This window comes from Taudactylus pleione, unplaced genomic scaffold, assembly GCF_031769625.1.
Source record: "Taudactylus pleione unplaced genomic scaffold, aTauple2 ptg001477l, whole genome shotgun sequence".
In the NCBI taxonomy this organism is placed as follows: Eukaryota; Metazoa; Chordata; class Amphibia; order Anura; family Myobatrachidae; genus Taudactylus; species Taudactylus pleione.
In genome coordinates this window covers 496,393-522,040 of record NW_028285875.1, presented here as the reverse complement: position 1 = coordinate 522,040, position 25,648 = coordinate 496,393, and positions in this window count along the sequence as shown.

The window sequence follows — 25,648 nt, the reverse complement described above, 5'->3', positions numbered from 1 at the left end:
ATTTAATGGCTGCCATGTGATGACCCCTTCCTTATCTACTTGAAAATCATTAGATATTTTTTTTACATACATAATCTATTTAGGACAGCACTAGATCTAACCTAAACGCAGTCAGCACTGTCCCCCTGAATATATTAAGTCCTCCTGGTGGATCTCCAGAAAGTACTGGTTAGGAGTAATCTGGCCAAGCACTATCTCTAGAAATGAGCCTACAACAGTCCATGGGAAGGTGATGGCTGCAACTATAGGCACAATGTGAACAAATTGTGGCTCTGTTGTGTAGTGTCAGACATCATGGGATTTTAGCAAGTACTTATCAGGTCAGATGCTGCTGTCTCCTGTGGCTTGGATCAACTGACTCTTTCTGTCTGCCCCTGTGATTGATATTTATGTCCAGACCTGTGTCCTCTATAGGGATTGGGGAACGGCTCTCCTCAATTCTTACACCTGCAGTCAGGTGATCACTGACAGCACAAGAGGTGGCAAGTTTGAATCTTGCGGCTATAAAACCTGGACTCTTGCAAGAGATGTTTAACTGAGTATTAGGCTTTTATACCTAGTCTCCAGTGTAACAGTGTTCCGACATCTGATCTTGTGTATGCCCTGACTTTTCTCAAACCTACTTCTTGCTACATACCTTGGCTCCAATGCTGTAATCCAGTATATTGTATCTGCTCATGAACCACTACTCTTTGCTTTATCCTCTTGTTTTTTTGCATCAGCTCCATGCACCAAATCTTGTTTCCTGATTACTATTCAACCTGCCATGCTATTAACCTACTCAGTGGGTTGCAACATGCGCCAGTGGCAGTTAAGTTTATACTTCCTTCTGGGGGTCCTTGGTGTTAACCGCTGGCAAGTTAGAGTCTGCACTCTTGTTATTGGTTACATCAATATTATCTTGTAGAATGAATCCTCATATTTACATTATTGTGAAATGCGATCTTTCCAGCAACTGCAGTGGGAGTGACAGAAACTGCCATTTTGTTAAAAAGGAAGAGTTTGGTGAGCTGGCCATTCAAGCTTCCCTGGAGGAGCACACGATTTATAAAGTGCCTCCGGCCAGTGTCCCCTGATCAAGCACCAGTTTGTATCAGGTAATGTGCAATGTGCATACGCCATGTTCAGCATCAAAAGCTGTGTCATGTTTTAAGAACTGTAATATATATAAATTGAGAATGCGTTAGGAATGCTTTCTCATATTAGATCAACCTTAATGGTTAACAGCCCTCTAATAGTGGTACTAAGTGGAAAGTAGCGAGACATAAATAAGATCATATAGACTACAAATCATCCTCTAGAAAGAAATTGGAGCATTTGTGTGTTTAATATTTTCTAGGCTCTAAGAAAGGTACAATACCTGAAAGCCGGATGGAGTTATATATAAATCTTCTGGGAATGTCTGTACTCTAAGACTGATTGTGCATGCTAAGCATACAGTACTGTATATACAGTTTATAGTACCACATATAATGTATAAAGATTCACTTAGCATATTCATTTATTTCCCTATTCCTATATGGGGTCAGTGGAAATATTCTGAGTGGTATAAACTCTAAGGAAGAATAATAACATTCTCATGTTACACGGCTCCATTCTCCAAACATGGCTGACACTCTGGGGATGAGGAATTGGTCATATGAGTAATGAAATGATACTTAGATAAAAAAAACTAATATTGAACTGCACAATCTTTCGTCTGTGAGTGTCTATGCAACTAGAGCTGGATACAATTGTGTTTAACTTTTCTTTTTTTTTGGTATCCATGAAAATAAAGTAAAGACAATATTAATACATGGATAAAAATCACATAAGTAAGCAAGCAAAATAAAAATGCTTTCATAGTAACAGGTGCAGGAGAGCTTATAGAAGCCAACAGTATGTGGAACACTTTTGTAATAGTCAGAGGAGCAGCTCAAGCAACCAGCCAGTCCTATGCATATTAAGTTTATTAGAGTGAATCTATGAAGTGTATGAATATTTCTATGAAACAGTGTATGGGTGTATGAGAGTACATTTTGCAGAAGACAAAGGGCACACCTGGATTGATTGAGGGATTTTCTCACTGCTGCTGAATGTGGGCAATGATGTTCCTGACTACCCACATTTATATGTTTTGTAGCAAGTGATTAGATAGCATGAGTGAAGCCTGCGCACATATGAAGTTAGTACTGATTTTGCAGAGTGCCACCAGAATAAACCAGAAACTTTTCCACCTTAGAGATGGCAAAAAGGAAGAAAGCAGAAATGGCATGTTCTGAAGTGTTAACTATCTCTGCATGTGTAAATATTAGAGATGTGCAGACTCAGATCGGTTCGGATATTCCCGCCAAATTTCAGGTCTCAGAGAGGCATAACATCATCTTTCATTGACAAACATCATCTTTCATGGACTTTTGTCCATGAAAAGATGATGTTTGTCCATGAAAGATGATGTTTGTCCATGAAACCGATCCAAGCCTGCACATCTCTACTAAATACTAGGGATGTGCGCCGGACCATTTTTGCCAGATTTGGATTTGGTTCTAATTCGTCATCTAAGCGACAGGGCAGCGGCACAGACACCACATCACACCACACCACATCACAGACACATCTATGAAACATTGCCACACAGCAGTGGCAGAAATGAAAGGTAGTGCAAGATGGAATTGTCCATGGGCCCTCCCACCCACCTAGTGGGGTATGGCCAGAAGAGAAACAGTACTTTTTTACACAGTGGGCTACGGCCCAAGGAGTCACAGTGCACAATCTTATTCACATTACACTGCACATAGGGCCTGATTCAGACCCGCTAGGGAGTGCTCTGTCAGAGCGTCCGGCTCTGAATCAGGGCCATAGTGCCCCTGATTCACATTACACCATAGAGCAGTGTCTCTTATTTACAGTATGTTACGACACACAGTAGTGCCCCTTTTTACACAATGCCCAGAGTAGTATCCCTTTTACACAATGTCCACATTAGTGACCCGTATACACAAAGTCCACAGTAGTAATGCCCCTTATACAATGCAGAGAGTAGTAGTGCCCCTTACACAATGCCCCCAGCAGTGGTGTCCCTTACACAATGCCCTCAGTAGTAGTGCCCTCAGTAGTAGTGCCCCCATTAGTTTGCCCCCATTAGTTTGCCCCCATTAGTTTGCCCCCAGTAGTTTGCCCCCAGTAGTTTGCCCCAAGTAGTTGTGCCCCCAGTAATATGCCCCCAATAGTAGTGCCCCTAGTAGTGTGCCCCCAGTAGTTGTGTCCCTAGTAATATGCTCCAAGTAAGTGTCCCTAGAAGTATACCACCATTATTAGTGCCCCCATTAGTAGTGCCCCTAGTAGTAAACCCCTATTAGTTGTGCCCCCATTAGAAGTGCCCCCAGTAGTTGTGACCCCAGTAGTATGCCCCCATTAGTTGTGCCCCTAGTAGAATGCCCCTAGTAGTATTCCCACATTAGTATGCCCCCAGTAGTAGTGTACCCAGCAGGGGTGTTTCTAGAGAGGAGGGGGCCCGTGTGCAGTCTCCGACATGGGCACCCTCCTCTCCGCCCGGGACACTGAACTGTGCGTGACCAGCACCGGAGTTATAGACTCTGAGCACTAGAGTGTGCCCAGAGTCTATAGTTTATGCACAGGTCACCGGGAAAATGGCCATGGTGGCCATTTTCCCTGTACTGCGCAAACAATGGGAAAATGGCCGCCAAGTAATATTATGGCTGAAGGGTGTGTGGTGCGGGGCCCTCCTGGACCCAGGAACCCGTGTTCCCCGCACACCCTGCACCCATTATAGATACACCCCTGGTCCCCATTAGAAGTGCCCCCATTAGTTGTGCCCCCATTAGTTGTGCCCCCATTAGTTGTGCTCCTAGTAGTATGCTCCCATTAGAAGTGCCCCCAGTAGTTGTGCCCCCTGTAGTATGCCCCATTAGTATTTCCCCTAGTAGTATGCCCCCATTAGTAATGCCCCCACTAGCGCCCCCTTACACACAAATTAAAAAAACATCCCTGAATCCCCGCTCCTGCCATGACCACAGCCGTCCACTACTCTCTGCACCATGGGAGAGATGTCTTGACATCTCTCCCATCACCAGCAGCAGGGGGAGCTGGAGGGAAGAGCTCATGAGTGAGCTCCTGCCAGCTCCTTCCATGGATGCAGCAGCTAATGAGAGTCTGTCTGACTCTCATTGGCTGCTATAACAAACACAGACTGCTATCACTTCAGTCTGCCCTACACTAGTGGGGCCCTGACGTTGGATTCTCTCATGAGGATCTGACGTCAGGAGGCTGCCGTTCGGCCTCAAAGTGGGATCTGAGTCAGGTGTGGAACACCCGAGCAGTGGATCCCCGATGTTCGGAGCGGTTCAGATTCCACAGAATCCGAACCGCTCATCCTAGTAAATAATAGAGATGTGCGCCGGCCCCCGTGTTTTGGTTTTTAGATCTGTCTCCTCTGGTTTTGGATCTGGATTGGTTTTGCCAAAACTGCCCTTTCGTGTTTTGTTTTTTGATTTTGGATCTGTATTTTTTCTAAAAAATAATCATAAAATCAGCTAAAATCACATCATTTGGGCCTGTTTTTGTTCCTACAGTATTATTAACCTCAATAACATTTATTTTCACTCATTTCCAGTTAATTTTGACCACCTTTACAGCTCACAATATTGTTTTCATCCAGTTTAGGCACAGAATTTGCACCAAGCTAGCTGGCTGACCAAGCTAAGCGGCAGCAGTGGGTGGCACAAACACGTGGCAGTTCAACTTCCAACATGACACATCAGGAAACAAATGTTTTTATTATTCAAGAGGTCTAAGAGAGATGGAGTATGTATGTAGTTGAAGGCAGGGACAGGAAGGGTTAATTTGTAGTAAATTTAATTAATTTTTTTGATTCTGTAGTAAATTTATGAGGGAGAAGAGGAAGGAAGGGATTTACAAAAAATATTTTATACATTCACATCAGTCCTTGCCCCAGAAGAATCCTTGAGCACCATGCCTGCTGTTGTGAGTGGATTTTCATCCCAGAAGGGGACCAGGAAGACTTCTAGTAGTGCTTTCCAAAACAATTGACTATGAAATATTCCTTTGCAAAGATTCCAATTGAAAAGCATTTCCCAACCTGTACAGGGACATTAAAAAAAACATAGTTAATGGCCTCCAAACTGCCATTGTACCCACTGTCCACCAGCACAGATATGTGGACAAGCGAAACAGAGCAAATGCAAGATTTCAGATTTAAGGTCTTATATTGTGTCTTTCTTGAGAATCCTGCGCCTGCTTCTGCAGCTTGGAGTGGATTTTCATCCCAGAAGGGGACCAGGAAGAGTGCTTTCCAAAACAATTGACTGTTAAATAATCCTTTTCAAAGATTCTACTTGACACTTTTCCCAACCTGTACAGGGACATTAAAAAAAACATAGTTACTTAGTGGCCTTCACACTGCCATTGTACTCACTGTCCACTTAACCAGCACAAATATGTGGACAAGCGAAACAGAGCAAATGCAAGATTTAAGGTTTAAGCCTTATGTTGTGTTTTTCTTGAGAAACCTTGAGCACCATCCCAGCTGCTGGGAGTGGATTTTCATCCCAAAAGAGATGAAGACATTGTTCCTGCTTCCCAATGGACACAGATCTGAAGAGATCAAGTGGCACGTCATGCAGCGATGGCTTCTCCTTCAGTTTCTCCAGCAAGTGCATCTGCTGAGAAAAAAACTAAACTTTCAAAACATCCACTGGTGATGCAGTTGAGTCAACACAACCAAGTTTTGACATCTGGTCGGGTCAGAAGAATTGCCTACAATTAATGACACCTCTAGCGTGACTCCATCTGATATGGTCACCATTTAGAGAATGGTTGAGGACTATTTAAAATGTATTAATGATAGCATCCAAATAGGTATGTCAGACAATACAAAAAAGAAAAAAAGTTTCACACCTTGGGTGCTGTACTACGTAGCTGCTGGGATAGGGTAGTGTACTAATTCACCTAATTAGTTTTCCATATACATAAACCATAAAATACAACCTTATAATCCAGCGCTTGTAGGAAATTCCAACATATGTTCAAGTAGTCCAATTGTATAGTGTCAATCCATACACAAAGGGGAAGGAAAAAATAAAAAGTTGCTGGTTATAACAGTCCTTGAATATAATAAATCACACCCTTGATGTAGATATAACAGTAGATGAGAGAATAGTCCAAAATTCAAATAGTTTTCACAGTGTCCAGATTCCCAGATGCAGACACCTCACACGTGACTTGATTAGAAGCAGGTGCTCACATGTATTCTTACTTTATATAAGCTCTGTATAGGCACGTAGCAGTTTCTTTATTTTCACCTCTAATATGTCCAAATAGTGGAACTCCACATCCGAATATATAGAGCCAAAAAATAAAATCACTAAATCCATTGTGGAATATACAATAGTTTATTAAAATAAAGACACAATTAAACATACCCTGTAGTGTATCCACATATACTGAGGTGGAAGATGGAGCCCGGGTATATCACCTATCAGGAGAGTGGTTCACAAAGGGTGTGCAAATGATGTATAGCTAATGACACACTTTCAATGCATTTCGACACTCTGCGGTGTCTTTGTCAAGATTCGTGTCTCTATAATCTAAAATAACAATACATGCCAATAAGACATAAATATATTAAAAAAATAATTCCACTTAAGGAATAAAACTTACCAAACAAGGACAAGTTATTCAAACGACCACCATGTTGGATCCTGGAAACTACAGATCCCATGGGGCATCAGGAGTATTTATACCATATCCGGGTAATGATTATTGAACAAACACATGCACATGTGTGCAGTTCCTATGGCAACCTCCCTCCAGAGCTCAAATAACATTGCATCATAATCACATGACCAATGGTCACATGCTCCATAGTCACATGACCCCTTGAAAAACAGATGCACGTACTAGTGACGTGATGCAAAAGACTTGCCCTCCAGTGCTCACCTTGCGCCGCTCGTCAATAATCACATGACCTTTTTAATGGTCACATGCTCCGGGATTGCATGGTAGTGTGCATAGTTGCCTAGCAATATGTAAACAAAACATTGTAAATTGAAATACCTATAAGTGGTATACAAAGTTTCCATCTTACACATAACATATATAATAAATACATAAATAAGTAAATTTAAAAATTAAAAATAAGGGGAAATCTCTAAAGAAACCATTTAAGTTCAAAATCACAGTTTAAACCTAAAGGTTTTAATGTACCCAGCTCGTATATATGGCGCATTTCAGTTTGGGCTAGTCAAATGACCCTAACTTTCGAGAGCCAATTATCCTTAACCCATGAAATGCCGCAACAATGTTTAAGACCTTTAATAGAACTTGCGTGTTTTTCCTTAAAATGCAATGAAAAGGGATGTTTATCACATCCCTTAATAATATTGCGTACATGTTCAGCCCAACGAATCTTAACCTGACGTTTAGTTTTGCCTATATATACTAGATTACAGGTATATGTGATGGCATAAATAACATAGTTGGTCTGACATGTAGTAAAGTCCTTAATAACAAAGTTCTTCCCATTAATGGATATTTCAGTAATTTTTGATTGCAGAATTTTACAAGCCTTGCACATTTTGCAGTCTCCGCACCTAAAAAAATCTTTATTTCTAGGTAGCAAACGTCCACCATCCATAAGGAGAGCACTACTAACCACTTTATTCTTAATATTGGGTGCTTTTCTATATATAAAAGGTTTAGACGGTAAAATATTTTGAAGAATATCATCCTTCAACAAAATTCCCCAATTTTTTTTTTAAAAATACCCTCAATTTGTTTATACTTCTTAGTAAACTGAGTATTGATTGAAACCTTAAAACCATTCATATTAGCTTGTTTATTAACAAACTTATGTTCTTCTAATAAAAAATCCCTATCCATTTTAGCTATTATATCTAAATCTTTTTGTAATTTACAAGGACTATAACCCTTTCTTAAAAGTTTCTGAGTCATTTCTTTAGCCTGAAAAATGTCATTTTAGCCTCAAAAATTGTCCTTTCGGGACATTGTTCAACCACAAAGGAAGATGGTTACTACTTTTGTCTATGTACGTGTTACAATCCGTTGGTTTAGTATAGTTGCTCGTCTCTATACAACCATCTTTGACCTCTATCTGTAGATCCAAAAAATGTACTGATTATTAACAGTGAAAGCAAGGACTATATTTAATAAGTTGGTATTTAAATAGGTGCAGAACTCTGTAAGATCTTTTTCTTCACCGCCCCACACAAAAAGAATATCATCTATATACCTCCACCAATGCACCAGGTTCGTGCTCCAGTCATGTCCAGACCAAACATGGGACTCTTCCCATTTGGCCATGAACAAATTGGCATAGCTGGGCGCGAACCTGGTGCCCATTGCGGTGCCAACACGTTGTTTATAAAAAGTCCCAACAAATTGAAAATAATTATTTTCCAATATAAATCTTATTCCTTCAATCAAGAAGTTGCTGATCCCACGATCCATATTTTCTCTGGCCAAAGAGGTTCTAATGGCTTCAATCCCTTCTGAGTGAGAAATAATAGTGTACAGCGATGACACATCTGCAGTGATCAGAAAATAATTATCTTTCCAACAACACTTTTCAGTTTATTCAAGACATCCTTAGTGTCTTTGAGGTAACTCCTTTCTTTTATGACAAGTGGCTGAAGATGATGGTCAATAAATGCTGAAAGATTCGCAGTGATAGAGTTCGTTCCTGCCACTATAGGCCTACCTGGCGGATCAATAATGTTTTTATGACTTTTGGGCAATGAATATAGTACGGGCATGGTATAATTTTCATTAATGAGATATTCTGTTATTTCACTGTTAATAGCACCTAAATCTTTATATTGAGTCACCATATTCTGATAATCTTTGAATATGTTATGGGAAGGGTCACTTTTTAACTTAGAATATGTAACCCCATCTAAAAGTTGTCTGAGGCCTTCCTTTATATATGCTTCCTTATTCATTACAACGATGGCCCCTCCCTTATCAGCTGATTTTATTATAATATTTTTATTTTCTTGTAGGGATTTAAGAGATTCTCGTTCTTTATTATTCAGATTATTATAATATCTGCGGTTTGTAGTGGTATTTTTTCATTTTTTCAAAGTCACTCAGAACACTTTTATGAAAAGCCTCAACAAAACATCCCCGACTATGTGCGGGATAAAAGACAGATTTTCTTTTGAATTTATTGTTAGAATCAAATTCTTCTGTCTCTGGGGTCACACCAAAAAATCTTTAAAGTGAAAGCTTCCATATAAATTTTTGAAGGTCCACATAAAGGTCAAAAAAATTAATATCATTGGTGGGAGAGAACTTAAGACCTTTTCCCAAAACTTTCGTTTCAATCTCATCTAACACATAAGTACTGAGACTGAAAATGTTGACACCCTCTCTTACTGACGGTACCTTAAGCTTTACAGGTTTAGGGTAACTAAATATTTTTTTACCTGCTCTACATCTTCTTTCCTGTTTTCCTTTTTCGGATGTCGTAGGTAAAACAACATTCTCTAGTACTTCTAATGGTACTTCTTTTGAAACCTTCTCAATCCTAAAAAATCATCAGGATATGCATTTTTTTTTTCCTTCAGAACATCATATCTATTTGTTGTTTTAAGGGGTGGTATATACCTCTTAGGAAAAACAGGTTCATTTAATCTCCCTTCTCTTTCTGGTTTCCAATAGAGATTATTCCTTTCTTTAGGATAAAAATTCTTTCTCTGTTTATATGACCATTGTTTACATCTCTCAACATGATCTATAGGATCATTTACAAAATTAGAAGAATAATGGTTTGAGAATGGCCTCATCCTATGATAAGAGGTAGGGGAATTGAAATCCAACTTACCTATTGGATGTATATCGGTAGAACCCCGTCTGAACTTATTTTGAGAATTCTTATTGTTCTTATAAGTAGATTTTTGTCCCTTTGGTCCTTGGGATATTAGTGGGTTAAGTATAAATCCTTTATCCCTATTAAACTTTTTTCTCTTTTTTTAATTAAATCATTTAAATTTTTCTTTATTTTCTGTATAGTACGCTCTGCTAATATTTTAAAATCCTTCATATCTGTAAAAGGACTTATAAGTAATTCATAATGGGAAATTTGATCCTCTAAATCCTTCATGTCCTTTTTTCTTTCTTGTATTATCAGATCAATAAGTGAAAAAGAACAATTACTTATAATAAGATCCCATTTCTTTTTAAAACTTTCAGAAACATTACTAAAGGAAGCCTTTTTATCTATCTGTAATCCCTTGGGAATGATTTGAACAGCTATATACTGCTCCAATGTAACAATTTCCCACCAAATCTTATTTTCTTTGATGAGAATGTTTTCTAATTTATTCATCAAGCTATCTAAAGTTTCATACTCTATTATAATACATTCATTGCTTTGCATAGAAAATGTTTCTTTCAATAAATTTGAGCGATTTACTCTATGCTGGAACATACTGCAGCCTAGGTTGAGAAACACAGGTGAAAAGACAATGCAAAAAAGAAAAAAGTTTCACACCTTGGGCGCTGTACTACGTAGCTGCTGGGATAGGGTAGTGTACTAATTCACCTAATTAGTTTTCCATATACATAAACCATAATATACAACCTTATAATACAGCGCTTGTAGAAAATTCCAACATATGTTCAAGTAGTCCAATTGTATAGTGTCAATCCATACACAAAAGGGAAGGAAAAAATAAAAAGGTGCTGGTTATTATATTCAAGGACTGTTATAACCAGCACCTTTTTATTTTTTCCTTCCCCTTTGTGTATGGATTGACATTATACAATTGGACTACTTGAACATATGTTGGAATTTCCTACAAGCACTGGATTATAAGGTTGTATTTTATGGTTTAGGTATGTCAGACAGTCCGTTTGACTACTGGCAGGAAAAAAGATAATTTGGAGGTCCTTGCACAAACTGGCTTTGCTTTACTTGAGCTGCCCACCCTCCAGTGTGTACTCTGAAAGAGTTTTCAGCACAGCCTGGAACCTTGTCAGTGAACGGCCTGAGCCTACTTCCCTAAAATGTGGAAAAGATGACTTCCATCAAAATGAACTATAAATTCTACGAGAAAGACCTTTACCGTCAATTACGGGCAAAAATTACAGAGGCACCTGTAATGGTGGATTCCAGCGGGGACAAATTAATATTGTGTTAAGAAGATGATGTATACATCACCCCAGATTATACCAGCACCAAAGCCTATATCGTCATACCATCCTGTGTTGTGTATAAATTACAGCTGGACTCCCTGTCAGATTGGTGATTCACTTTAGTGGATGTTAGCTCCTTTTTATCCATATCACCACACCCCCTACACATCTGACCTGGGCTACAGGAGGAGCAGCCGCACTCTGGAATACGGTTGCATGGAGTTGCCCCACTGACTCGCTGAAAATCAGGTAGAGGGGTCATGGGTAGGGAGTAGGGACACTATAATCACAGAACACCGTTTTAGCTGCTTTATTCCATTTTTTTAAACCATATCCTCTATTTTCACCTTTTGAAAATATGTTTATGTGAATCTCAGCTGAGGCGTTTGTGATGTCATTATGTTTAATATATTATGTACGTTATTTAGCACTTTGTTGTGGTCTTGTAGTCGGCATGTAGACTAATCATTTATTCATGATTGAGGAAAGCAGTGAAAAGTTGCATTTTTTATACCTAACTTTGTGTTATTAAATTGTAAAATTGTGAAGTTTCCACTTACAAAATCACAAGATTTTTTTATGAAGAAAAGAATAGCACACTGCACTACCACTTACAGTGTCACAAGATTTTTTTATGAATAAGAAAAGAATAGCACACTGCGCTACCACTTACAGTGTCACACATTTTTTACGAATACACTGCAATTTCCACTAACAGTGTCAATATTTTTTATGAATACACCCCTGCAGCCCCTGCCCCTAGATAGTCACAGCCACCCCTGGATGGACACAGCAAACCCTGGATGGACACAGCAGCCACTAGATTAATGACACAGACAGCACGCTTGGTGCAGCTACCTTGTTGATAACTGCGGCTAACGCGCGCACACACATAGAAAAAAAACCCTTTTATTAATTTTTTATTTACACTGTGGGGGAGAGCACCCCTGAACAAGACAGTAGCCTCTTGATGAACGACACAGGCAGCATGCTTGGACAGCTATGTTGTTGATAAGTGCAGCTAACACGTACACACAGAAAAAAAACACTTTTTATTTTTTTCACACTGGGGGTGAAGGGCACCCCTGATGGACAGAGCAGGGCCGGATTAAGGGGAGGGGCGACAGGGGCGGTCGTCCCTGGGCCCCCACACATGGAGGGGCCCCCACACAGGGTCGGTGTGACCCTGCCGGGTACAGGTGTCCAGTGGAACCTGGTCCCATATTGAGGCTCACTGCCACGATCCGCTGTTACTGAATACAGCGGCACAGTGAGTGCTGCTGCATACAGTGCAGAGCGGCTCCCGAGTCCTCTCACCGGCACCACGTGAAACATTACGTCTGCGATGCCGATGAGAGGACCTGGGAGCAGCTCTGCCCAGAGGACATGCCAGCATGCCGTCCCTCAGGTAAGTCAACATGGAGCAATAGGCTTTGAGGTTTGGAGATCTGTAGGCATAGGGGGAAGGGGGGGCTCCATGTGGCTTGAACGGGCCCCCCACAATTTAGTTGTCCTGGGGCCCCCACCAGCCTTAATCCGGCCCTGGGACAGAGCACCCCCTGTACAACACAACAACAACCCTTTATGGACTTCAGTGACACAGGAGCCACTGAAGCTCCCCTCTTCTAGCTGCAGCACAGCTGCTATAGACAACAACACAGCCTTTATGGACAACAGTACAACACAGCCCAAACAGCCCCTATGGACAACAGCAGTCTGCCCTATGGACAACAGCCAGCCCCTATAGACAACAGTAGCCAGCCCCTATGCACAGCAACAGCACAGCCGCTATGGACAACAACAGCACAGCCCCTCCCTAGCTTCCTCTTCACTCAGCACAGCTGGAATGAAAATGGTGGTGAGCGCGGAAATTATTTATAAGATCCAAAAGCCCGCGAGAATCCGACAGCTTGAGGATGATGTTTTGCCACGCTTTGAGATCCAAGTCAGGCGGGAAAACCCGAGCCGGACTCGGATCTTGCCTTGGATCTGCAAGTTCTGGTGGGCCCGATTCTCTGAGAACCGGACCCGCTCATCTCTAGTAAATACCCCTCACATAAGGCACAATGTGCAGGGTTAGGTAATTAATAAACCTATGTATTTAACCAAATTAAACAAATGTACAAGTGATTTCAAATACATTTTGCCTTCGTATGTTTTCTGTGAAATGGGAGACAAAAATTATTATTATTTATTATAATTTATTTTATATAGGCACCATATTATACAGCGCTATACAGAGACATAGTGATTCACACATAAAATGTACAGATTAAATACCTGTTCAGTGTGTGCATGAAAATATGTATCTGCAATGGATTGGGACAATTCCCCGATCCCCAGACGCCAGGGTTGGGGCATCTGTGAAATCCAACATGTTTGATTTCCCTGATTTGCTGATCCCAACCAAAATATAATTGTAATCAGCAAATCTGGGATTTTTAACATGAAATTTGCAGATTCCCTGACACATCGGCGATCATTGATGGACGCCGATCAGCGCCTCCAAATAGTGGTTCTGGTCAGATTGGTGAAACGGCTGCCTGATGTATGAGGCCCATTCGGCAATTGGCCATTTGTCGATCTAAGTAATGCTTGTCGTAAATGAAATGGCAAGGAAAGCGGCATTGAGCAGAAAAGATTTATAGTAAATATGAACTACATGAACCTGCAGAAAAAATGAAAAATATAGTACATATAAAAAACATAGAAGTTGTTTATACTGGATATAACAAATATTGTAAGTTAAGAAAATACAATTACAAAAAGATGAGCTTACTTAAAAAATCCAAACATATATTTTCCAACCTCCAATAGCGTATCTGATAAACAATAAGAAGTGGTTATATAAGGAACTCAGAGCCTGATTCAGACCCGCTCGCTCGTAGCTACTGATGTTTTGCAATGTGCGCATGCGTATGCATCGCAGTGCGCGTGTGCAAAGTAGTACATTCTATCGGGAAGCGTTCGCTCGCTGCGCATAGCCAGCTCGCTAGAATGAGTGACAGGACAAGCCACTTATGGGTGGTGACAGAGGATGGTTGATGAAAACGGAGGGGGGGGGGTGGTGCAGACGCAGGCGTGTCTGAGCTTCTTAACACCGTTTCAGAGGCATGCATAATTAAGACGCAGCATCATAGTACACATCACATGGTTGTTTTACACAGTGAAGCACTCGCAGTGCTTGCAGTAGGGTAGGGTCGACCACAAGTGCTGCATTCGCTTCCGATGGAACTCGATGGTACCGATTGTTGCATACACATCCTGGAGATGATGTGGGACAGTGTGCGTCTTATGACAGGCTGGTGGGTGTCTAAATACACTCTGTGATCGGATGCCAAGGCATAGTGGGCGTGCTAATGTCTTGCCGTGCAGTGGCAAACGAAGGATTTCTAGAGGGGGGTTTCCAAATGCTTGATTTTAGAGCGAGTGTTGCCAGTCCATGAAGAGGGCAGAATTAGTACTTATCCAGGTTTAATATGCATCATACAATGTGTATTGTGTGTCATAATTCCAGCATATACAGGATCACAGGAAGTCATTAGATGCAGCAGCAGAGCCATCCTGCCTGAGCTGAATGTTTTTATTTTAGATGTGAGCACCATTCCAGGGCATTGGAGAAAGCCCGGGAGCCTGGAGGAGCAGCAGAAGAACTTATCAATTCCCTTGACATATATGTACATATTGGGCTCTATAGCACTGCATCCCTAACAGTGCATGTTTTCCAGATCTCCTAGTTCATGCACACGTTATTTATTATTGGCTGATATATGTTAAAAGATCCACAGGTGGTGCTAATTATTTCATTTGTGATACTGAGAAGAACATGTAGCACTAGTAAAATTCTATTATATTACTATTTCTACTGTGGTCATGGTATGTGATTGGGAGGGGAGTTTCCAGGCAGACGGAAACCCCCCTGCGTTTGCCTATGCCGTGCGATCACTGAATTTGCATACTTTGGCTGCGTGCGAACGCATCTAGCGAGCGGGTCTGAATCAAGCCCTCAGTCCTAAATCCTTAGGAACAATAATACATACCAAATAATGATGAATATACAAGTCCCATATAGGAAGCAGAATATAATTAGTATGTTGGTATAGCCGTGTCTACTCCAAATACTATTATGAACCAATTAGCATATTAGTAAGTAAACACGTCTTTAGTCATCAAAACAGCATGCTGAAATTGTATCCATAAGACCATAACTTGATACATGAGCTGGTTATGGACACAAAAAGTAATATTCTTTAGCACAATCTTAGTAGTTAGACACGTCACAGATGAAAGATATTGCAGTAGAGTGTGCAAACAACAGTGAGTTCACTTGTAACCAGAGCAAGTACTGTATCCACTTGGCTATTTGCTTGGCCATAATGTTATTACTCAAGACCTGTGAGGAAGCCACATTCCTGGTTCCAATACTGAAAACCTGCACTAGTTGTAATGAGACCAGTATTCTTCCATTTCTGTAGGACTTTTGACACTTTCTCAAAGTCTTTGTAAAATCATTCAGAAATGGGTCCATTCTATTTTGCTATATCTCATTTCTCCCACTAGAGGGGCAGATAAGTTATACTTTACTAGGTGATCTAATTTAGCTGCAACTCCACCCATCTTCCTAAACTTTCTATTTCAGCATCCCAATTGAATTGTAATGAAACCTTGGCATCGCTACATATAGTATTTTCAGGGAAACCTTGTGGCAGGAGATGCATCTCATTAGAGTTGAGGCTTCGAGTGAGGGACACCTGTTGAGCAGCTAGCTTGATGGATCAGTGGATAATCCTCTTATGCTTAACAACTAATAGTTCCAATTAAAAGTTGTCTAGTCATGAATTCACTTTTCATTCTCGAGTACATGACTCCTTTACTAGAATCAATTACATTATAATTGCAGAAAGTTTATTCTTCTGCATAGTACGGACTTAAGGCTTGATTCAGCAGTGCACGCTAGTGCACTCTTGAACGCAGATTCCCGATGTTCGGGAATCTGCACAGGTGCATGTGCAGAACGCGTCTGCGATCCGCTCGCAGACTGTCAGCAGACTGTCAGTGATTGAAAGTCTGCTGCCGTTTGTGGGCGGTGAGAGGGCAGCAATGCCCTCCGTTCCTCGAAATGGAGGCGTGTCACCGCAGTTCGAGGGGAGGGAAGGAGACAGGATCCACGTCGGCTGACGGAGATTTCCTGGCTTCTTCATCTCAACTGCGGTGGCCGGCTGCGTGATCCCATGGTTCACCTTAGCCGGCCGATGCTGCATTGGACAACGCAAGGCCTCCTGCTGCATTATATCAGCACAGACGGAATTGCAAAGCTGCCTGCAAGCAGCTTTGCAATTCCGTCTGAAGCTGAATCAGGCACTTATATTGATAACATCAGCATTTCTGTTGTATTGGATTTAACACAACTTAATCCTTGGAATACTTCCTGCCTTTGGCGCTTCCCTTCCTTCCTTTCACAAAAAGAGGGCTTTTAAAAGTAAAATGGCATGAATACTTGGATGATAACATTCATCACTGTGACAACCCAGAATTATTTTGGGAAGCATCAAAGGCAGTCATGAGGGGCCATATTATATAGTACTTGGCAAAACGTAATAAAGACCGTAAGGATAAGACACCTTTTAACTAGTAAATTACGTACCTCCTGTAATCTTCTCTATAAGGATTTTCTTTTACAGGAGGCTAAATTAGGACAGACTATACCACTACTTTCGATTTGGGGGGCAAGACAGGTAGACTGTTCGCATTTATGGCCAACCGACTAAAGAAAATACATTTCATCACTAGTCTTTGTGACCCTAGAACGGAAGCGACACTTACTTCTCAGTCCGACATATCAAAGCTTTTGGAAGTATATTTTCAAAATGTATATACAGCCAAAACACCTAATTTAGAAAATGCAAAGACCTTTCTTAATGAAGCTGTGTTACCAAAACTGACTACCCAGCAGAGGGAATGTTTAGAAGGTAAAATCACAGAGGAGAAAGTTGTTATGGCTATTGATTCGCTGAAATTGCATAAGTCACCTGGCCTTGACGGCTTTACAGAAAATTATAAAATTCTAAAAGATGATATTACCCCACTCTCACTAATTTACTGCAACAAATTTACTCAGATAACATTGCTTATCTTTCATTTAACGAGGCAATTACAATTTTGATACCCAAACCAGATAGGAATACTTCCTTGTTGTCTTCGTATGGACCCATCGCTTTGCTTAACCAAGATTATAAAATCTTGACAAAAATTATATCTATTAGATTGCATAATGTTATGCCAACGCTCCTTACCCCACATCAACTTGGGTTCACGAAAGGATGTCACTGTGTATTGGGTATTCACTCGGCGATTGCAGTCTTGGCCTCCTCCCCAGTGGATCAGAGATCTTCCACTATTCTACTGAGCCTGGATGCAGAGAATTTTACCAAATCTACGGCACTAGCTTTGGCTAATAGACCTTTCAGACCTAGAGACAGTGGGCTACATCTAGTATACCTTACTTGGGCATACAATTACCCAAAAATATCCACAACTTTCAGCTTTCATTCTTGGGAAGGGCCAATCTAATAAAAATGATAATCTTTCTGAAACTGCTATACCCTCTACAGGTCCTCCCGATACTTCTCACTTTAAGTGATATTAAACAGATAGATGCTGCATTCCGGAAATTTATCTGGAACAACAATAAAATAAAACTTAGTTTGAAAGTTCTTCAATGCTCTAAGGAAGAGGGGGGAATTCATTTTTCCCATACTCTCTGTGACCGGATGGCTTCCAGCCCGGACACCCAATCACAGGTTGGTGTTTCGATCCCCACTTGACCTTGGGGTAACAGGGATTCCCGCTTACCATCAGTGACCACCTGTCATTGACTCTGCCTTCTGCGCCATGGGCGTAATGATGCTGCCACCACCAAACTCTACCATCGGCTCCTACCTCGGCACCTGGAACCGCTACTGCTGCGTATGCGTTTGACTAGCTGCAGCCACACCCCCTGATTGGTGTTGGCTGATTCCTCCTGATCCCTCGCAATGGACCAGGTCTGCACGGTAGCGGCAGAGGGCTTGAACTTCGGAGACGCTCGGCTCAACCCAGAATAGTAGAAGAATGGAATAGCATTTGGCGCAATTCCGTTGGTCACAGGGTAAAGATGTAGTCGAAGTAAAGGCAAAGGTGTTTATTGCTCAAAGTCTTAAAGAAGTCTCGTAACTTCAGATTGAAGGGGAATATCATACAGACATCAAACAGCAGTTCTTCTCCACAAGGATTTTCAATTTTTACCAGGCATGAAGTCTTCATTTATGCCACTCCAATAGACATTACCACAGGGGGTAAGTCCGCCCTGGGTTCCTATTAGCCAATCAGGCTATCTCACAAAACATAAATAAATAATTCTTACATTTCACAGAAATTAAATCAATTTCACCAACCCTGCAATATGTTTATTGTGCTCTTTAGGTTCTGGTTGTTTTTAATTATCTTCGTGTGGTTTTCTATTTTCTGCAATACCTAATCCTTGTACAATGTACCATGTTTTCTGATGTCTGTAAAGCGACTTTGAGTCCTGTGGGAGAAAAGCACTATATAAATATTATTATTATTATTATTATTATTATTATTATTATTATTATTATTATTATTATTATTTCCTTAATACCACCCAAAAACATTTGGTTTCCTAAGCATAAACTGAGTTAGCATATACTGTTTCTGAAAAGGTAAATATAATGCACATTTCTATTGCATTCATCTTTTTAAATGTCTATGACTAAACCAGTTTTGGCTTTCTGAGTCATAACACCTTCTAAGTTCTTACACAAAATAGAAGCTTCCTGAACACAAACAACTTGCTTTCCACAAACTTGCAGGGGTATTGTACACAGACACACCACAGACCTCGGCAATGCATTTCAATGAAAGTACTGTAAACAAAGGTTTGGTCACAGGATAATTAACATATCACTAGGAGGTGAGAATGTCTTATAACCATTTGACTTAAATGTTACAGTCTTCTAAAACAAAACAACTTATACATTCCTTATAAGTGCATAGGCTAAACATTTAAAAAGTAAATTTCCACAACTGCGCACAGCACATTGAATGACATGTTCAAACACATTACTTATACAATCGCAGTACGTGGCGCACTGCGCCTAAAGGTCCTTTTACAAATGGTGCTGTGGCATGAGGGTTAATCTTTTCAGTGCCGTGGCAGCCATTTTAATCACGTGTGGTCGGCCTCCGGCCACACTCTCCTTTATAATCAAGCTGCAATCTGTAGGTACAGGATTGCATTTTACGTAGAAATAATTTTGCTAATTACGCATTAGAGAGACAATTCCTATCTGATTTGGACTTGGTCTACTTTTTACATATGTCTAAACATGATATACCATCACGTCTGCTTGATAACCCACTCCTGATGTCAGCGTGGTCAACATGGCATTCGGTACGTAATAAATTTAAAATCCATGCTTCTTATTCATTAGATCTCCCTCTGCTGGGGAACAATGACTTTCAGTACGGGTCTGCTGCACACCCTTTCCGAAGGTGGGATTCGCTGGGCCTCCACACAGTTCGACATTTCACTAATTCCTCACTTAAGCACCTCATAACTTTACAGTAGACACACATACAGTACGATTTTCTTCATGTTTGTTACTTAGCATTTTTACAGGCACAACATTATACCAGTAGAGTCTTATCCTTTTTATCTCCCTTGGATTGGGATAATCAGTTGGATACTGCTTTCTTGTCTGCTGGCTATTAGTATAGGGCTATATCTCTTTTTTATTGCATATTAAGAGTTCCTTTCTTTACGGTAACATTCACCAAGGGCATTAATAAATGGCAGACCTGATTTCCGAATCTAATGGAAGCTGATATTTTGGACACTCTACAATATTCCCATCAAACATTGACTGCTACGACCTATAAAGAGAAGTTATACAGACTATCTACCTTTGCCCATGTCCTAAACAGTTTGTAGTGTCCATAGAAATAAGGACTCAGGTCACTGTTGCAGAATGGTACAAAATGCTTCATAACTAATAACTGAGGGGGTAATTCAGCATTTGACGGACATGAAAGCTGCACTCAGGCAGCTTTACAATTCCATCCTTGCAAATATGCACATGCAGCAGGAGGTGTATGACACCCCCTGCTGCATTGGCGATCCCAGCACTGCGACCAAGGTCGCAGGCTGTTATCACCATCATGACCATCAGTGGTCGATGGTTGCGATGGTGGACGGCGCCGGGCCTTCGGCCAGCTGAGTAAGCCACAGTTTACTCAGGCTGGCTGGCTTGCGAGGCCAGGAAACTGCATCTGTCAACGCAGTCCCTGTGGCCTTTTCAGTCCCAGAAAACACATGCCCCCGTTTCCGGAAACACTCACTGACTCCGCCCCCCACACCACCTCTTAAATGCCTCTGCCTGTCAATCTGACAGAGGCATTGAAGGGGCTGCATGCGATCACGCAGGACCCAATGTGCACACTCGCAGAATGGGTCTTGCGCATGCGCAGATTCCCGATTATCGGGAATCTGCATTCAGCATTACACTTGCGTGCAATGCTGAATCAGCCCCTGTATATACAATGCACAGACACAGAAGTCTCTTTACTTCCTTAAAGTTCCTTTCACAGTAAATCATCCTTATATTTCTCCTAAACTCTGCTCAGCCACAGAAATATAAAACTTGTGATCTCCCAATGGGATATGCATGCGGTAAACACGTTTGGAGAATTAATTTTCACATCTCCAATTTATTTGAAAAATGCTGCAAATATATCTCTGGATTACAAAGAAAAATATACCTTGTAAGAGATCTGCCACTTAATAATTTTTTTTTTTTACTAGTGATTTAGCACTTGGCAAAGTCATTGCTTCTGCTTTCTATCCTAGTCCTAAAGGGAAAAGGATTAATTAGACGTTACATTTTCATTTTTCCATATGTTTGCGTATATGGTCTTTTGCATGCACTGTAACATGCTGTGTTTTGTAGAGTGAGATTTCCCTAAACGAATAGTTTAATAACCTCTATTTTGCGGTAAATAACATGACAGTTCTTAAATGAAAACAGAGTACATAAAGCATAATTTCTATATCAAATAGAATAGTTGCAATTTCTCCAGAGCATCTCCGAATTTGAAGTCTTTCTTAATGGATATTAAATATTGTGTTTATGCATTTGTGAAGTATGGAACAAGCCCGTTTTATACATAACAATAGCTGTGGGCCTGAGTAGATGAGCAGGTCATTGGCTTTCCAAAGTGCTGTGGATAGGGTCCAATGATGTGACTTCTGATATTTAGGAGTAAGGCCCTCATTCAGAGCCGTACACTCTGAGCAGAGCGCACGCTCTGAATGAGGGCCGGGCTCCATTTTCATGGAGCGTCCTCCTGGACGCTCGTATAGCTGTGGGTCACCACCCACAGGATATACGAGCGTGCTTTGTGATGGCCGCGATGGTCGAGACCATCGCGACCATTGAAATTGCGAGCCGGAGCCTACGGTTGAGGTTTTCAACCGCAAGCTCCGGAGTGATTTTGGCTCTATCAGAGCCAAAATCACTCCCACTGACATCACTAGTGATGTCAGTGGGCCGGCTTCTGACGGGAGGCGTTCCCGTGGGAACGCCCCCGTCAGGGAGGCACGCCCCCGGCATGCCCACAAAAGGGGGCGTGCTGTCAATCAACATTGACAGCACGCCCCCTTTGATCGGACACAACGAGCGAAGGACTTTCCTTCGCTCGTCGCGTCTGGCGCATGCGCACGACGGAGCTCCCTCCATCGTGCGCATGCTCAGTGCATAACATCGACCCACTTGCGAGCGGACAGCCGCTCGCGAGTGGGTCTGAATCAGGCCCTAAATTTACTAAAGGTCGGTTTTTGCTTTTTGGTCATTCTTGAAAATCGACCATTCACTAAAAGTGAACATCTGAACAACAATCTTCTTTTTTCTTCCATAGACAAGAAAAGAATCCACAGATTTACTGATAGATGGCTTGAAAAATTACCAAAAACTAACTGCAATGCGACAGGAAACCTGCTCAAACAATAGTCCTGTTTGGGAGAAACACTGCACAGATCACTAACTTTTTGTGCAGGCTTCGTTACTGTAAACATTGAATAAAGGGTTACATTTAAAAATAAATGTGTGGGGTCCCACACCAAATCCATAACCATCCCCAGACCTCACAATCATGGCTGCTATGGGAAAATAGGGGAAAAACAGTGTGGGGTTCCCCCTTTTTTCCTGTAACCAGCACTTAACTGAGCCAGCCAGGGGATAGTGGTATAGCAGGGAGACACATAGCGTGGGGTCCCCTTGCCATAACATTAACCAGTCCCAAACTAGTTAGCCCATGGATGGAATTCCAAGGAAGTGGGGACCCGGGGTCCTGAGGTACTACTAGCCCTGGGCTGCTAGCGATGGGTGCGGGGTTAATGGTAAAAGATAGATAATATTGTCTTTTCAGACGGACTACAAGTACCAGACCCGACATACCAGCACGTCTGGAACAACAAGTACCAGCCGTTATGACATTAAGGGACCGCTGGCACCTGTATTCATCTGAAAATATATATATTTTTTCCACTGATGGTCATGATGGTGATACCAGCCTGCGACCTTGGTCACAGTGCTGGGATCGCCAATGCAGCAGGGAGTGTCATACACCTCTTAATGCATGTGCATATTTGGAAGCTAGACATTTATTGTTAGAAGCAACAGTGGGTCTTGGCAAGGGCTTATCATCAGACCCCTGCACATTGCATGCTGACGTCATTTACTATATAGCTATAGGTCCAGATGTATATGAAACCTTTTTAGCGTCCTCCTCTTATCCAGATCAGCCCTCTGTCCCCAGCTATAGCAGTGCAGGGCTGAATCACAAGGCTTTGCTACTGGTTTTGTCACATTTAAATAGCTTGCTGGATGTTTCACTTATGCTGGTGATGGTTCCTTCTTTGGTGTAGTGACAACTAATTGCTGACCTGACTTTGCATAAATTTTTTGCTGCTCTACCCTGGTTTTCCTCTTGACCACAATTTGTTTGCTTCCTGCCATAACCCTGGATTGTTTAACATTTTGCTACTGAATCTGTCTTCAGCCCTTGGCCTAGTCATGTGTTATTGATTTGGATGGTTAATAACCAGTTTTGACTAGGGATGTGCGCCGGACCATTTTTGCCGGATTTGGATTTGGTTCTAATTTGTCGTCCGGCTTTGGATTTGGATTTGGATTTGCCAAACTGCGGTGACTGGATTTGGATTTGGATTTGGATTTGGATTTTTTGCCAAAATTGGCAAAAAAATCTAAAATGACATAAATTGGGCTTTTTTTTCTTCCTAGAGTGTTATTTACCTCAATAACATTAATTTCCAGTCATTTACAGTCAACTTGGACCACCTCACAGCTTAAATTATTGTTTCCAACATTATTGGCTAAGGGTTGCAGTGAGCTGACTGGTTACCAAGCGTCAGAGCAGCGGCGCAGTGGCACTGACACCACAGTTTAAAGCACATCTATGAAACTATGCCACACAGCAGTGGCAGAAATGAAAGGTAGTGCTAGATGGAATTGTCCTTGGGCCCTCCCACCCACCCTTTTTTGTTGGATCTTAAAAAGGACATGCACACTTTAACAAACGAAGCATTTCAGCGACAGGTACTGCCACTTTGTGGCTGAAGTGCTTGGTTTGTTTGGGCCCCCACAAAAAAATCTTCCAATCAACTAAAGGCAACAGGTCTACAGTGGCATGATGTCACCACCATTGCCATCCTCACCCTCATCAGTGTGTACATCATCCGATTCCTCACACAATATCAGTTCATCCCCGCTGGAATCCACCATTACAGAAGTATCTGTACTGTGACGTGATTGGCGGGAAAGGTTTTCCTCGTGAAATTTCCAGTTAATTTTAATGAACATAATTTTTTCTACATTTTGTGGAAGTAGCCTCCTTCGTCGTTCGCTCACAAGGTTCCCGGCTGTACTGAAAACTCTCTCCGAGTACACACTGGAGGGTGGGCAGATTAAGTAATGCAAAGCCAGTTTATACAAGGGTCTCCAAATTGCCTTTTTTTTTCTTCCAATATTCGAAGGGACTCTGTGACATGTCTACGTGTATGGTGTCCTGAAAATAATCCTCCACCATTCTTTGGATGGTAATTGTATTAGATGGAGTTACGGTAGAGGTGTCACTGGTGTTGGTTAAATATTTTAGACCTGACCAGATGTCAAAATGTTGACTTGACTTATCTGCATCACCACTGGATCTTTTGGAAAAGGTGCATTTTTTTCTGGCTGCTGCTGGAGAAACTGAAGGAGGAGACGTCATCGTAGTGCCATGTGTCACTTCAGCTGCCAACTTGCTCACCAGGAGTGCTTTGGTTCTTTTAAGATCTGGGTCAGTTGTAAAGAAAGACACAGCATATGACTTGAACCTAGGATCAAGAATGGTTGCTAAAATATAATGATCAGATTTCAAGATCTTGGCTACCCGTGGATCCTGGCGAAGCGAACAAAGGACTTGATCTATCTGTCCAGCATACTATGCGGAATCACTTTGTTTAATCTCATCCTTCAATTTCTCCAGCTGCTTTTCCAAAAGCGAAATCAGGGGAATCACCTTACTCAAGCTAGCAGTGTCAGCACTCACTTCACAAGTGGCAACTTCAAATGGTTTGAGCACCTTGCACAAGACAGAAAGTACTCTCCACTGTGCTGGGGTAAGGTACATTCCCCCTCCTCTCCCAATGTCATGGCTTGTCGTATAGCCATGGATGGCTTTTTGCTGCTCCTCCATCCGCTGAAGCATATACAGGGTTGAGTTCCAACTCGTTACCACTTCTTGCTTCAGTTGATGGCAGGGCAAATTAAACTGCTCTTGCAGGTGCTGCAATCTCCTGCACGCTGTTGCTGAATGCCGAAAATGTCCCGAAATTTTTCGGACCACAGACAGCATCTCCTGCATGCCCCTGTCGTTTTTTAAAAAACCCTGCACCACTAAGTTTATTGTGTGAGCAAAACAGGGGATGTGTTGGAATTCACCCAGCTGTAATGCTTTCACTATATTTGTAGCATTGTCAGAAATCACAAATCCTGAGGAGAGTCCAAGTGGGGTAAGCCATGTTTCTATGACATCTCTTAGTTTTTCTAAGAGGTTGTCAGCGGTATGCCTCTTATTGAATCCGGTGATGCACAGAGTTGCCTGCCTCTGAATGAGCTGGTGTTGTTTGTTAGATTCTGCTGCTGCTGAAGGCGATTCACCCACCCAGTGGGCCATCACAGTCATGTAATCTTTAGTTTGTCCACTACCGCTTGTCCACATATCTGTGGTTAAGTGGACAGTGGGTACAATAGCATTTTGCAAGCCAATAATTAGGTTCTGTTTAACGTCCTGGTACAGCTGAGGAATGGCTTTTCTGGTAAAATGAAACAGAGATGGAATTTGGTACCGGGGA